The sequence below is a fragment of the Leptonychotes weddellii genome, chromosome 1 (assembly GCF_054177405.1).
Source record: "Leptonychotes weddellii isolate Sample4059 chromosome 1, ASM5417740v2, whole genome shotgun sequence".
NCBI lineage: Eukaryota > Metazoa > Chordata > Mammalia > Carnivora > Phocidae > Leptonychotes > Leptonychotes weddellii.
In genome coordinates, this window is record NC_138369.1 from 107,432,331 (window position 1) to 107,445,519 (window position 13,189).

The 13,189-nt window shown below is 41.8% G+C and overlaps 1 non-coding gene across 1 annotated transcript; it reads right to left on the bottom strand.

Moving 5' to 3' along the window:
• Window positions 1-5,503: 5,503 nt before the first annotated feature.
• On the bottom strand, window positions 5,504-5,610 carry LOC115941971 (U6 spliceosomal RNA). The gene has a single exon (XR_004076622.1). It is a non-coding gene; the product is annotated as a U6 spliceosomal RNA (small nuclear RNA).
• Between the last annotated feature and the right edge of the window lie 7,579 nt (window positions 5,611-13,189).

A 13,189-nucleotide genomic window follows, 5' to 3' on the forward strand; every position in this document is an offset into this window, starting at 1 on the left:
AACTACTACCATGCTGTCCTTTCTCCTGACTGGAGGAAGCAGACCTAGTTTTCTTAGGAACCCACAGGCAGTTGGAACCACTCCATCCCTTCTTCACCATCTGTAAGTGTGAAATCCTGCTTGAAATGAGAAAAAAAATTTCACTCTTTTCTGGTTGGGAGCCCCACTTCCTTTTGGGATCCCTTTGGGACATGGCAGACTGAAAGGCAGAATTAAAGCTTGGTTAGGTTTTACCTGGGCTTACCAGTCTATGTTCCCTGAATTAATGGCTACTATTTAAAGGAAGAAGAACCCACTTTTAACTCCACCTCTGGAATTAGAAAGTTAGTCTTTAATCAGGGAAATATAATCAGGTAATGGTTCAGAAATAGGTTTCACAATTTACTGAGGAGATTTAACTCAGTGGAGTATAACAGCTTTATTTTTTCCAATTACAATTTTAAACTACGCTCTGATAAGTCCTCTATTTCCTGTTTCCTGCTGCAGCATCTTCAGCCGATTCCATAACTTTCTTGTCACTTTTGCTAATTAAGAGTCCAGCTCAATTTCAAAGTCTATTAAAGCTCACTCCCTCCCCTCCCTGCAGCACAGGCCTGAGCATGACCTCTGGATGGGGGAAGCAGAGGAGGTGAGATGCACACGCCCCATTGCCTCCTTTTCTAGAGCTCCATCCTCTGGGGTAGTAGGGGGCTGGAAGGAGAGATGGTGTAGGCAGGGGTCATATTATATGTCTGGCCATATATATGTGGCAAGAAGATGTCCCTGGCCAAGGTCCGTTTTGATCCGGTTCTGTTTGATGCTGGTTGCCTTTGCTGATGGGGTGGTGTTGTATAGATAACTATTCAAGATTTCTTTGAGGGTGGTCTCAAATTTTGTTTGATTCTCTCCCCGCCCCACCCTTGGTACTGAGGATCCCTCAGAGAGAGATAGTTGTGTGTCTTTGGCCTGGCCAGTGGTCCGTATCTCCACCCTCCTCTCCCAATAGTGTATCACTTCACCTGGCCCAGTGGCTTCCCTGGCAACCCTGTAACTCCTCCTTCTGCTACAATGTCTATACTTCTTTACATGGTGTCATCGAAACCATCTTAGCCTCTGAGAGTCCTGGGGGACTGAGCTGAGGCTGTCCCAACTATCATTTTCTTACATGGCATGATGCATTATAGTTCTTTTGCATTCTGATAAGTGGTCCAAACTGGAAAGTTTAGAGGGTCAGAGATGCAGGGAAGCAAGCGGTCAAGCATATCAACACCTTCTGGTGTCTGAAATTCCCACCGTTAGAGTTAAGAATTTAAGTTAAAATAGCATGTAAGGCCATTATTAAAATGCAAATATTTCCCAAGAGAAGTAATTAACATTGGCACAGCTGCATAGAATAGTATCAGAAAAGCTAATTCTGAAAGGATAAAAATTTCTTTGATAAGTCTGGTATATGAATTGTGAGAGGGAACTAACTTGTCTAGTTCCTACTATATTATACTCATTTTTAAAATCCATATTTTATTTAACCTTCCTGTCATCATCTTCAGGTTCACCCTCTAACAACGATGTGAAGTTTGCACCTCACAAAAATTTGCCAAAGGACACACAGTTAGTAGGTGGCTCTGGCAAGTTGTATTATTATTCAATATATTTGTTATCCTTTGTTGGGCATGGGCTAACTATCCCTGCTCTGTATGACTAGTTTGGTCAGTAAAATATGAATGGAAAGGATGAGAGCAGAAACTTGAGAAGCCAGCATATGATTTCATTGTATCCTCTCCTTCTTCCACAAGGTCAGTTTCCCAGATAGAGGCTGCTTCCTCAGTCTGGGTCTTGAGATGAAGAACAAGAAACAGAACTGCAGCTGACCTACAAATGATAAGTAGACTGAGTGAGAAATAAACCTTTGTTATTGCAAGCCACCAACATTCTGGATTTGTTTGTTACTTCACCATAACTTAGCCTGAGCTGATTAATACAATGACTGAAACAGGATTTGAACCCAGACTTATTTGACTTCAAAGCCCATGCTTTTTCTCTCACAGCACACCACCTCCCAGCAGGAAGGACACAGGGGTTTAAGCTCCACATCTGTGCAAATGCAGCACCTCCTCATCTCTTCTTAACCTCCTTCTACAAATTCCCATTGGAAGCTTGGGAAAGTTTCAGGAAGGCACAGCCATCCCCAGAGGAGGCCCACCTAGGCATGAATATAATTTATAAGCACAGAGCAGATCTGATTCCCCAGTTTCATATTGGCCTCCCCCTTCTTGGAAGCACTAATGTGGGGGAGGAAAGGACAAATGATGATAGCAAGGAGTTCCATGCTGCCCTTCCAGATGCCCTCTGGCTCAGCTTAGCAGGAACTGTTACGATCTGGTGGACAGACAGGCACCGACTGGTGTGATGTACCAGGGTTCTGCTCCCAGCTCCCTCCCCACCCCTGGGGTAACTGGAAAGTCCTTCATCCCAGATTGGATGTGGACACTTTTCCGTAGGAAAGGGGAAGATCCAAGGGCTTCTCATTCAAAACAAATAGGTGTTCTAATGAAAAACCAGGCTTGGCCTTGAAGCAAAATGAAATTTTGTTATTTAGATTGTTTATGTCAGGCTAGTGGGGAGAAACAAACAGATAAACAAACAAACAAACCAGTGTATGGAGCTCAGCTAATCCAAAAAAGTGGTCTGCTTTTTTTCCCCCCTCAAACATCTGTGGTGTTTTTCCTCCAGAATTTTAAACTGAGGAAATGATAGTTGACAACTTTCTTAGTTTGGATTCCCCCTAGGATTCTATGTTGCCCAGGTCAATGGCCTGGAGAATTGTCCCAAGAGTTACCTACTCTGGCATCTGTCACAGGAACCAGGCAATCAGGGAACAGCCATGGCTGCCTGGGGCAGAGAGCAGTGCAGGCTGAGTCCACTGTTACACGGTGACCATGGCTTCCATTTTGGATGGAAAAGGATATCTGTGTGGTCAAGCTGCAGCCTACCAGCTTCATCTACTGTTCAGCTTTTAAACTGTCTTTGAGCCACTACATCATCTTCCCCAAATGATTAATCATATAGAATTGCTGATGGGCACTTGAGTTTATTGGGTCTCTTCCTTCTCCTGGAATTCAGAGCACCAAAAATATCATTTGTTCTGTTTTACAATGTATTCCCTTGAGATACCCATAAGACAGGCATTTTGAAGGAAACCAAATAGTCAATACTGATTTATAAATGATTTTCAAAATGCAAGAAGATACCAAAATTCCCTTTGTCCCACAATATGTATATTTGCTCCTGATATATTTACCGGTGGGGCTTGCCCTCATTGCATGGCTCCTCATTTCACATTGGGGGGAACAAGGACATCTCCTTAGCTCCGGAGCTTTCCAGATCAGTGATGGCTATAACGGACTGGGCTGCTTGACCAGCTCCAATGGCCCGACTTTTATTCCAGTTCTTCATTCTACTTCTCCATGGTAGTAATACCAGCTTTTGAAAAGGGCTTCACTGCTTCCCTACATGCTTTCATCCACATTGCCTGATCAAGCCCTCCTAGTTCCTGAGGGGTGGGTTGAACAGAATATGATTAGGAGCTCCTGTACATAGTGGGTCATACACAACTTTCACCATCGTATTGTGTGCAGCGGGGAGGTTAGGGAGTACATAACTTTGGTGTGATTCTGGATCATGTGCTCTATCTGTCTTTTGACAAGGTAAAGAGAATGAGAAAAAAAAATGAGGAAAGAAAGAAGAGAGAGAAATTGGGTAAGAAGAAGCAAGTAAGGAAGATGTATCAGAGTGTTAAAATAACAGGTAGAGCATCTAACCAACTGGAAGCTTCTGTTGACTAGATTACGTGCTCCATCAGGCAGACGTGGTAGTTTTCTTTTCTGGTCTCTGACAAGCCCTGAAAAGGCCTGGGCTTCTCATAGAGGCCCTCACTTCAATATTTGCTGCCTGAAGTGATTAAGAAGGATGATTTATAATGCCTTCTCTTGGATGGAGGAATTCTTGTATTTTTACGTGTATGAATTCCATTCACCCGTTCTTGTCATAAGCTAACTGGTAACAAAATTTTCCAACAATCTAATTTTCTCTTGCCTAGACAACTTCAAATAGCATTAGGGATAATATTTTTCCACTAGACTGATTGAATTCATGAGTTGCCCTGGTATGGTGTGGAAATACATGTATCACATTATAATTTAGTGAACTAATAGTTTTCCCAAACCCAGTGCAGACAGACCCACTGCCTGGCACAGTAACCTGTGGCAAGGATTAACTGTTGTTTTCTTCTTCATAGATTTCTGATTTTCTTTTCTCTCTCTGTCTCTCTCTCTTTTTTTTTTAGATAGGAGATTGTTCTTGGCAATCTCTAGAAAATCTCACCCATTCGCTTCTGTATTAACTTTGACATTTAACTGCGTTCTGTCTTTAACGTTGTTTCTTTTCTTTTCCTCAAGCATATCTGGCTAAGCTCACCGACTCAAGTGAAAACTTCTCAAGGAAAGTATTGTGGGCTGAATTGTGTCCCTCAAAATGCATATGTTTAAACCTTTAAAATGGGACTGTATTTGGAGGAAGGGCCTTTGAAAGAGGTGATAAAGTTAAAATGAAGCTGTTAGGCTGGGCTCTCATCCAATCTGTGTCCTTATAAGAAGAGGAGATTAGGACACACAAAGAGACACCAGGGATGAACAATATGGAAAAAAGGCCATGTGAGGATACGACAAGAAGGCGGCTCTCTGCAAGACTAGGAGAGAGGCCTCAGAGGAAACCAAACATGCCAACACCTTGGTCTTCCAGACTTCCAGAACTGCGGGAAAAATAAATTTCTGTTGCTTGAGCCACCTGGCTGGTGGTATTTTTTTATGGAGGCCCTAGCAAACTAATACAGATAGTGACCTCTTACATTTCTCTGACATATCTGCGCCATTGTGCCCCACGCAATGCTCAGCACACAATTTAGGCAGCACTTAATAATGCTAGTTGTATTTGTTTTACTTTTTATCCTTCATGTACTTTTAAAAAATCCATCCATGAAATGTATTTAACATAATTTGCTTCATAGGCGGTTATTTTGGTTTGTCAGCAAATGGCTTTCTATCTTCATTAACCAAGACTTAATCATTTGTTTGAATAGCTAATAGATGCCCAAGGTAAGTATTTAAACAGTGTGAAAGATTATATGGTGAAAGATGAACCTCCCTCACACCTTGGTCTCTCAGTTCTCTTCCCTAGAGGCAGCCATTACCATCAATGTGTTGTCTGTCTTTCCAGATAAATCTTTGCTTAAAAGCATGTGTGCACGTGTGTGTATAGAATATACACATCTATATTATAGACATATGGCATATATATTTATGCAAAGACATGCTTTAAGAAAATCTCTATATACAGATATAGGTATAAATATACAGGTATAAATATATATTCTCCTCCGATTTTTTTTGTTTTATTTTGTTTTTATCAAATGATGGTATAATGCACACGTTTCTACTGTATTTTTACAGTCAGATGTTTATTTAAAAGTAAAAATATGGAACACTTCACGAATTCGTGTGTCATTCTTGCTCAGGGCCCATGCTAATCTTCTCTGTATCATTCCAATTTTAGCATATGTGCTGCTGAAGTGAGCATGACATGTTCTTTTTTTTCTAAGATTTATTTATTTATTTAAGAGAGAGAATGAGAGAGGGAGAGAGAGAGAGGATGAGTGGGGGGGGGGAAGGGCAGAGGGACAGAGAGAATCATCAGCTGGACCCTGAAGGGGGCTCAATCTCACAACCCTGAGATTATGACTTGAGTAAAAACCAAAAGTCTGACGCTTAACTGATGGAGCCCCCCATGCACCCCGACATGTTTCTACTTTTTAAAGAAAATTAACTTAGTAATAAATCTTGGGAATTGTTGCACATAGGACGTACAAATCCATCTCATTCCGTGTTACTTATTTTACTGCATTTATTTTAAATACATTGTCCTCCCTGCTTCCTCCACCCTAACCAACACACTTTCACACAGATATCCTCATGGAGCACACACAGGAAATACTACTTTAAGGAGACTCATCTTGGTGTCACTTTCTCATAGGAATATTTAAGTGAAGGGTTTAATCAGGCACTAAAGCCATAGACATTAAACAGAAAGGCACACTTTTTAGGCAGTCCAAATAAGCAGGAATAGTAACAGTGGGACTTTCTCAGACTAGCCCCAGGTGTTTCTAGTGAGTACAATAACTTCAGGTACATACCAGCAATGTATTTATAGCCCATGTTCCATATGACTAATGTGCAATTAATATTGCATCAAGGAATAATAGTAATTTTTAAAAGAACATACATAAATCCAGCACACTAGAAAACCAAAGTGTTTTTTCCTGTTTCCTATTAGCACTTGTTCATTTGTATACATACTCTGATTGCTTTAATTACAGACCAGAGCAATTATGTATTCTGCCTTTGCCTTTTAAAATGAATCATAAATACTACTGCTTATTACTATGTTTACATGATAATAATTTTATATGGTTGCATAATAGTCCATCCAGTTGATGTATTGTTTCCTCTAATTTAAAAAAAGGGAAAACTGTATTATCTGGAGCTGTAATTAAATAAAACTTAAAAGAACATCAATCTGACACGTATTAATGATAAACATAAATGTTATTGAGCTACAAGGCAATTGACTATAAAATGGAGAACAGCTCACATAAATTAGAATTAATATTTTCTTTACCCTGTGAAACCAAAACTTTCTAGAGGAGAGGCTATAGAAAAGGAAACTGTTCAGATGCCCTCCTAAAAAAGGGATACATCTTTCTATTCTTTTAAGAGTTGGTTTCAGGAAATGAGGCTGCAAATTCTTTTTTCCCTTTGTGCAGCAGGACCTCTACTTGCGCAGAGGTGGAGGGAGCAACGTAGCATGACTCAATCAGATTAGGTTAATCAGAATGATTTCCTAGCAACTAGCCATAAAATATGAATACCTAATGGCCTTCTTTATTAATTAACTTAATCAACAGATATTTATTGAGTACTGGTTATATGCCAGATGTGAGATACATAGGAAAGAAGAGAACCTCTAATTCTCTAAAGTTGACAATCTAGACCAGATATAGAACAGTAACCAAAGACATGATAAAACAATTACAAGTTTTCGAAAGTGCTCAGAGAGAATGAACAGGGCACTGTCACAGACAGAAATGAAGGTGGGGCATCCTTTGGGTGGGTGATCAGAGAAGACCTCTCTGCAGAAGTCACATTGACACTGAAACTTGAAGGAGCAGAGTCAGCCTCACAAAGAGCAGGGGAAAGAGGAACAGAGGGGGCAAAGGCTCTAAGGCATGATCACACTTGGCAAGCTAACTTGGCCAGTGGGACTGCAGTGCACCGTCCTGAACCCCCCAGGACCCAGTGGCATGAGCCTAGATTTCATTCTAAGAACAATGGGAAGATAGGTATAAGTCTTAAGTAGGTGGATGGCATAATTCAAACCATGTTTTGAAAAGAACTTTTGGCTGCTATGTGGAAACTAGTTTGGAGGGGAGTCAGAAGTGGAAGTAGAGAGAGGAATTAGGAAGTTATTGGTGTCACCCCCACGAGGGGTGACAATGGCTGGAACCTCAGCTGAAATGATTGCAAAGGATGAGGGAGAAGGAAGACGCCAATAATGACTCCAGGGTTTGTGGGAGCACCAAATATAGAAGTGGAAAGCAGGAATCAAGAATTCTCTTTGGATATTTAAGTGGGAAATGCCTTATGAGGCATCCAAGAGGAGTTGTCCAGCTGGGCATGAGTCTGAGATCAATTTGGGAGTAGTCAGCAGCCTGATGATATTTAAAGCCGGAAGTCTGGATGAGACTCTGAAGGAGGGTGTGCAGTTGGGAAAGAGAAGGGGGCCCAGGACTGAACCTGTAACCTTCCTCCATGTCCAATCATGTCAGGAAGTAAATCTGCACCTGGTGGAACCCCAAGCTCTCTGGAGATTCGTATCGTATTCATTATTAACGGACCCCCCCAATGGTCAGGGAAATTCTCCAGGGAATATTTTTCTTTCAGATCTTTTAGTTTCCTTTCTGCATTCTCTTCTAGCTCCGGTACCTCCTGGACCCCAGGAACCCTCCTGTGAGGAAGACAGGGCGAGTGTGGGTGAGATTTTTCATGTTCAGTGACCATGGGGGTTGTCACCTTGAGCAGTTGTATGTTGGAAAGTGTGCACAGCTGCCAGAGTATTTTGGCATTTGTTTTTCTGTTTTCATGAATGTAAGTAACTATTGTGGGTTTTTCCTGAGAGCCAGAACCCTGAAAGCTCTCACCTCCACATCTTCTAGTAGCTCTTGGGTCAGCTATGCAGGTGCTATAGCAAGTCAGTAACATAAGGAGCCAGGAGGTGGCTTTGAAAGCATAAAGGCCAAGCCTTCCATTTTACAAATGGGGGAACTGATCACCCACTAACACCCAGGAAATGAAAGGTGTTTCAAGTTTTATTTCACCAACGACTGATCAATTCTTTGATCAAGGGGAACCCATCAACCTTCATTCCTTTGGCCCCTAAGAAAAGACCAAGCCAATGTTTACATGTTTAAAACCTCTATCATTGGGGAAAAAAATGGAGAGTTTTTCCAGGTCCTGATGCACACTAAGAAATCCCCTACTAATGCCGCACTTGCGTCTCTCAAGAATTGGTAGATTCTGTGATCCAGGGTCCCCCTCAGTTTGAGACACTCCGTAGAAGCTCCGAGTATGCTCTATTGTGTACAGCCATATAAAAAAGGGCAGAAGGACCTATAAATTAGAGACATAGGCTTTGTATTGGCATATGGAAACCCAAATCCTACACAAAGAGCGCCATCTCCACATGGCTGAATAACAATAGATGGACATGTGCTGAATAATTGATAAAGTTTGCTCTTCCATGAAGACTGGATTTAAAAACAAGAAGCAGAGAATGTGATGAATTCAGTGGGAAAGACACTGTTTAATCTTTTCTGAGAAGTGTCTGATGAAACAAACATACATTGTTTTCTGATTCTATCCCTTCTCTGCCTGACATTTTGCACCTGATTTATGTGAGGAAGTGTCTCAGGGCCTGTTTGTGATTTCAGTGAATTCAGGCACATACTCTTCCTTCTAGAATGTCAAGATTGATAGATTTGGGGGCTAGAAGGGGCTTTAGAGATAATCCAGTGCATCTCTCTTAGTTTCTGAAAACAATAGGGGCTTGACCAAAATTACCCAGTGATTAGAGGTGGGCCCACTCTCCAGGACTCACAACAGATGACACCGTTTTTCCTGCTGTTTGAACTCAAGCTGGTGGAAAACTGCTCCTGATGTGACATGGGTAGGATTTTATTTTCCTTGTAAATTATGCATTTTATGCACATTTGAATTTTATTCTATTAAAAACTTTTTGGAACTTAAGAAAAAGAAAAAATATCATGCAAGTGATCACTCTTAGCATTTTAATGTATTTCTTCCCAGGTTTTTTTTTCCCTACTGTGCATATTTTAAAATTATTATTTAGTATATACATAGTTTTCTTTTTTTTTTTTTTGGTTGTTATATCATTAGCATTTCTAATGGACACAGAATATTCAGGCAAATGGATATACTACAATTAACTGAATGTTTTGTGGCTGTTGGGCATTTAGAATGATTCCATTTTTTGCTACAGTATGTAACAGTATTATATGATATATAAACATCTTATGGCAGACCGCTTTTTTGACAGATTATTCCCTTAACATGAAACTCCAGAAATAGAAAGCCAAATAGACACAGGGTTAGCCCAATTAACTATTGCTTTATGATGTCAAGCATTATCATTAAAAATATTTGCTAATGGGGCGCCTGGGTGGCTCAGTCGGTTAAGCGCCTGCCTTCGGCTCAGGTCATGATCCCAGGGTCCTGGGATCGAGCCCCGCGTCAGGCTCCCTGCTCAGTGGAGAGTCTGCTTCTCCCTCTCCCTCTGCCTGCCTCTCTGCCTACTTGTGCTCTCTATCTCTGTCAAATAAATAAATAAAAATCTTTAAAAAAAAATATTTGCTAAATTCCTCATTTCAGTATATGTGATTTCTGAATGCCTTGTCTAGTTATGTCATTTGTCCATCTACTTATTGGTGTTAGGTTGTTATTGATTTTTATCAGTGTTTGAATATGAGAAGATAACAGGTCTTTGCCCGTCACATTTGGGCTAATAATTCCTTCCAGTCTATAGTTTACTGAATATTTTGAAATAGAGAGTAGAAGTTGGGTTCATAAATATGTCATCTCCTGCTGTATCTTTTCTAAAAGGTGCTCAGAAGTGGGGCAGGAGGAATGGAGTGGGGGAAGGGAGAGAGGAGAATTCCAAGGCAAGGAATTCTGGATTCTAAGAAACGTCAGACAGTTTGGTTATTCTGTTTAAACAGATTGCATGGATTGTTCAATGTGAAAAGCGGAAATGTGTCGACCACATTTCAGGCCCTGTGAAGCTGAAAAGGTCAAGCAGCCCCCGTGTGCAATGAAAAACAAATTCTACTCATCCACACAGAGAAGTAGGCAATTAAAAGCCACACAGAGTGGCTGAGTAGTTTCTCAATACATTCCACTTGTTAATGGGAAGGGAAAATACTCATTAGTAATCCTTAAATCCTGGTGAATCAGCACTGTTCTTAGAAAACAAACCTATACCACCCTCCTTACATTGAAAGGAGAAAAAAGACTCACACTGCCTTTTCCCCCTTTTGTGGTCAGCTATGCTTTTCATGTTTTTAAAAACATATCAAAAATGATCTCATCACATTGTCCCTCTGGGTCTGTTGCCGCATTTGTAAACTTTAATATTTTTCTGGTTAATATTTTATAGAGCAGACAAACTCATAAAATGCAAGCTGTCAGAAACCTTCAAGATAACATCAGCTCCCTCTAGTCACCCAAACTGGAAGCTTAAGCCACATGGCTGGAAATAAAGAGAAAAGAATTCCAATTTCCCAAGATTATTAGATCTATTCTGATTCACAGGCAAAAGAAAGAAAGAAGAAAGGAAGGAAGGAGGGAAGGAAGGAAGGAAGGAAGGAAGGAAGGAAGGAAGGAAGGAAGGAAGGAAAGAAGGAAGGAAATAAGCAAGCAAGCTATCTCCCTTACTGGAAAAACCTGCTTGAGTTTAGGGACCCAGAATGGACATGTCAAATGGTGGGTGTCCCCAGAACCCCGTGCAGTGCCTAGGAGACAGCTCTGAACATGTCTGAACGGCAAATAAATGATCGCAGCGCTGCTGCCTTGGAGGGTGGACACCTCCTGTGTGTGCTCCCAGGTCCTCTCCACCCTCTACCGGCTTCTCTGCCCAGCTGGCTGACCTGCACAGGCCACATCAAAGAACTCCCTTCACCTCTGGCTTTCCAGGTCAGCCGGTGAATCTCAGAAGAAGTTTGGAGGGAGCAGAGTGAGGTTGGGGTATTTATTCTCTCGACTTCCTCCCTGTGAGAATGCTTCTCCCTCTCCTGCTCCCCCTGCTTGTGTTCCCTCTCTCGCTGTCTCTTTCTCTGTCAAATAAATAAATAAAAATCTTAAAAAAAAATAATCTCTACACCCAACGTGGGTCTTGGACTCACGACCCTGAGATCAAGAGTCACATGGTCTTCCTACTGAGCCACCCAGGCGCCCCGAGATGCCCCTTTTTAATGCTCATACTAGAGAGTGTGGGTGGGTGCCACCTCAGGCTGAATGTATGGATACGAGCTTCAACTTTCTAAAAAAGAAAATCTGCTGATAGATCCATTTTTTCTTGCCCCCCCCATCCTGTGAGTTACAGCTTTGCCTGCAGCCCCGTGAGTCATCTGTACCTCCAGCTGCAGCCACGAAAGCAGGAACAAGAGGGGCTCCAAGTGCTCTCCAAATGTTGACGACTTCGGCTGTTCCTATAGCAACAGAAAGACCACAAACCAACGATGACAGTTCCTCAGGTTGTTTGGTGTTTCGTGGCTGTTCTCACCTGTTCCTTCTGCTGTGTTTTCACGCAGACATGCTCCCCCAGCTCACTGGAGGCCTGCGGGATGCGGGGCCAACAGCACAGTTGGCAGAACCTGGGCTCACCATTCCCATCTGTAGTGGATGATGACATCAGATCTAAAGGAGACCTCCTTTAGAGGCAAGGAAATGACCTGCCCTCTCCTTCGTGGGTTTCGAGCCCCAGTCCCTGGGGTGTGTGTACACTCCCACCACCCCCTTTATTGTTCAAGTTTCCTTGCCAGTTGTTGCTGATGATTTTAATTCATTTCACAACTTCTGCCTCTGTGCCTGGATGCTCCAAGTAAGGGTGCTGTGAATTGCACCTTAGAAATAGGATGTGTCACTCTGTTAGATTTTTATGTGTTCCACGACTGAGGGTGTGCTGGGTATGGGGAGTGAAGGAGACATTCATCTCTCCTCTTCCACACAAAGAATTGACAGTTACCTGGGTTACTAGACCGGACTAAGGCCTCTAAATCCGACTTGATTCCTCTGTTCAGCTATTGCTTCCTACCGTTCTCTTCCCTTTGCATTTGAAGCTCTGACCCTTTGACTGTGCAGTTCCTTGTATAGCATGGGCTATCCCCTCTGATGCTAGCTAGACTCAAGCTGGTTTTAGATCAAGATCCAATGGAAGCTTCCAGCAGCACTCAAAGAGATGAAATCTCTAGGTGCAGACTGTCCTTACTGCTGAAAGAGATGGGCTAGATTTGAACAGCGATAATTAATTTCAAAGAAATTTTCCATCTCCAAGACTTTGCATCTCACTAATTATTTTCAAGGTAAATTGAATTTGCTTTGCAGTATCTTCCAGCCCCACCTTGCAATAAGCAATTTAATGTGTAATTGCTGACCTGTACTTGCTCAGTCGAGCTGTGGATTCCCAACCCTTCTATAGCTTAGAGTTATATTGTCTTTGAGCTGCAGCTGATTTTCCACCGGTGCAGTGATCACTTCCTTTATTTTTACCTGTAACGAGCAGTGGTGTTACAAAACTGAATAGGAAAGCTTCAGCTGGTTGTTGAAAATGACAGAATATCAGTCTCCGACTTCTGGGCTGGCGGAGGGTGTTAGAAGTATTAGAAAATGGAACTGTAGGTCATTTGGGGAAAATATTTTAGTGAAATCCACCAATCTGGGTGATGTGTTGAATCTTAAACCAGAAAGAAAGAAAGCCAAACTAAACAAAAAATAGGTTGTTTTTTGCCCTTTCAATGAACAGGGAGCAA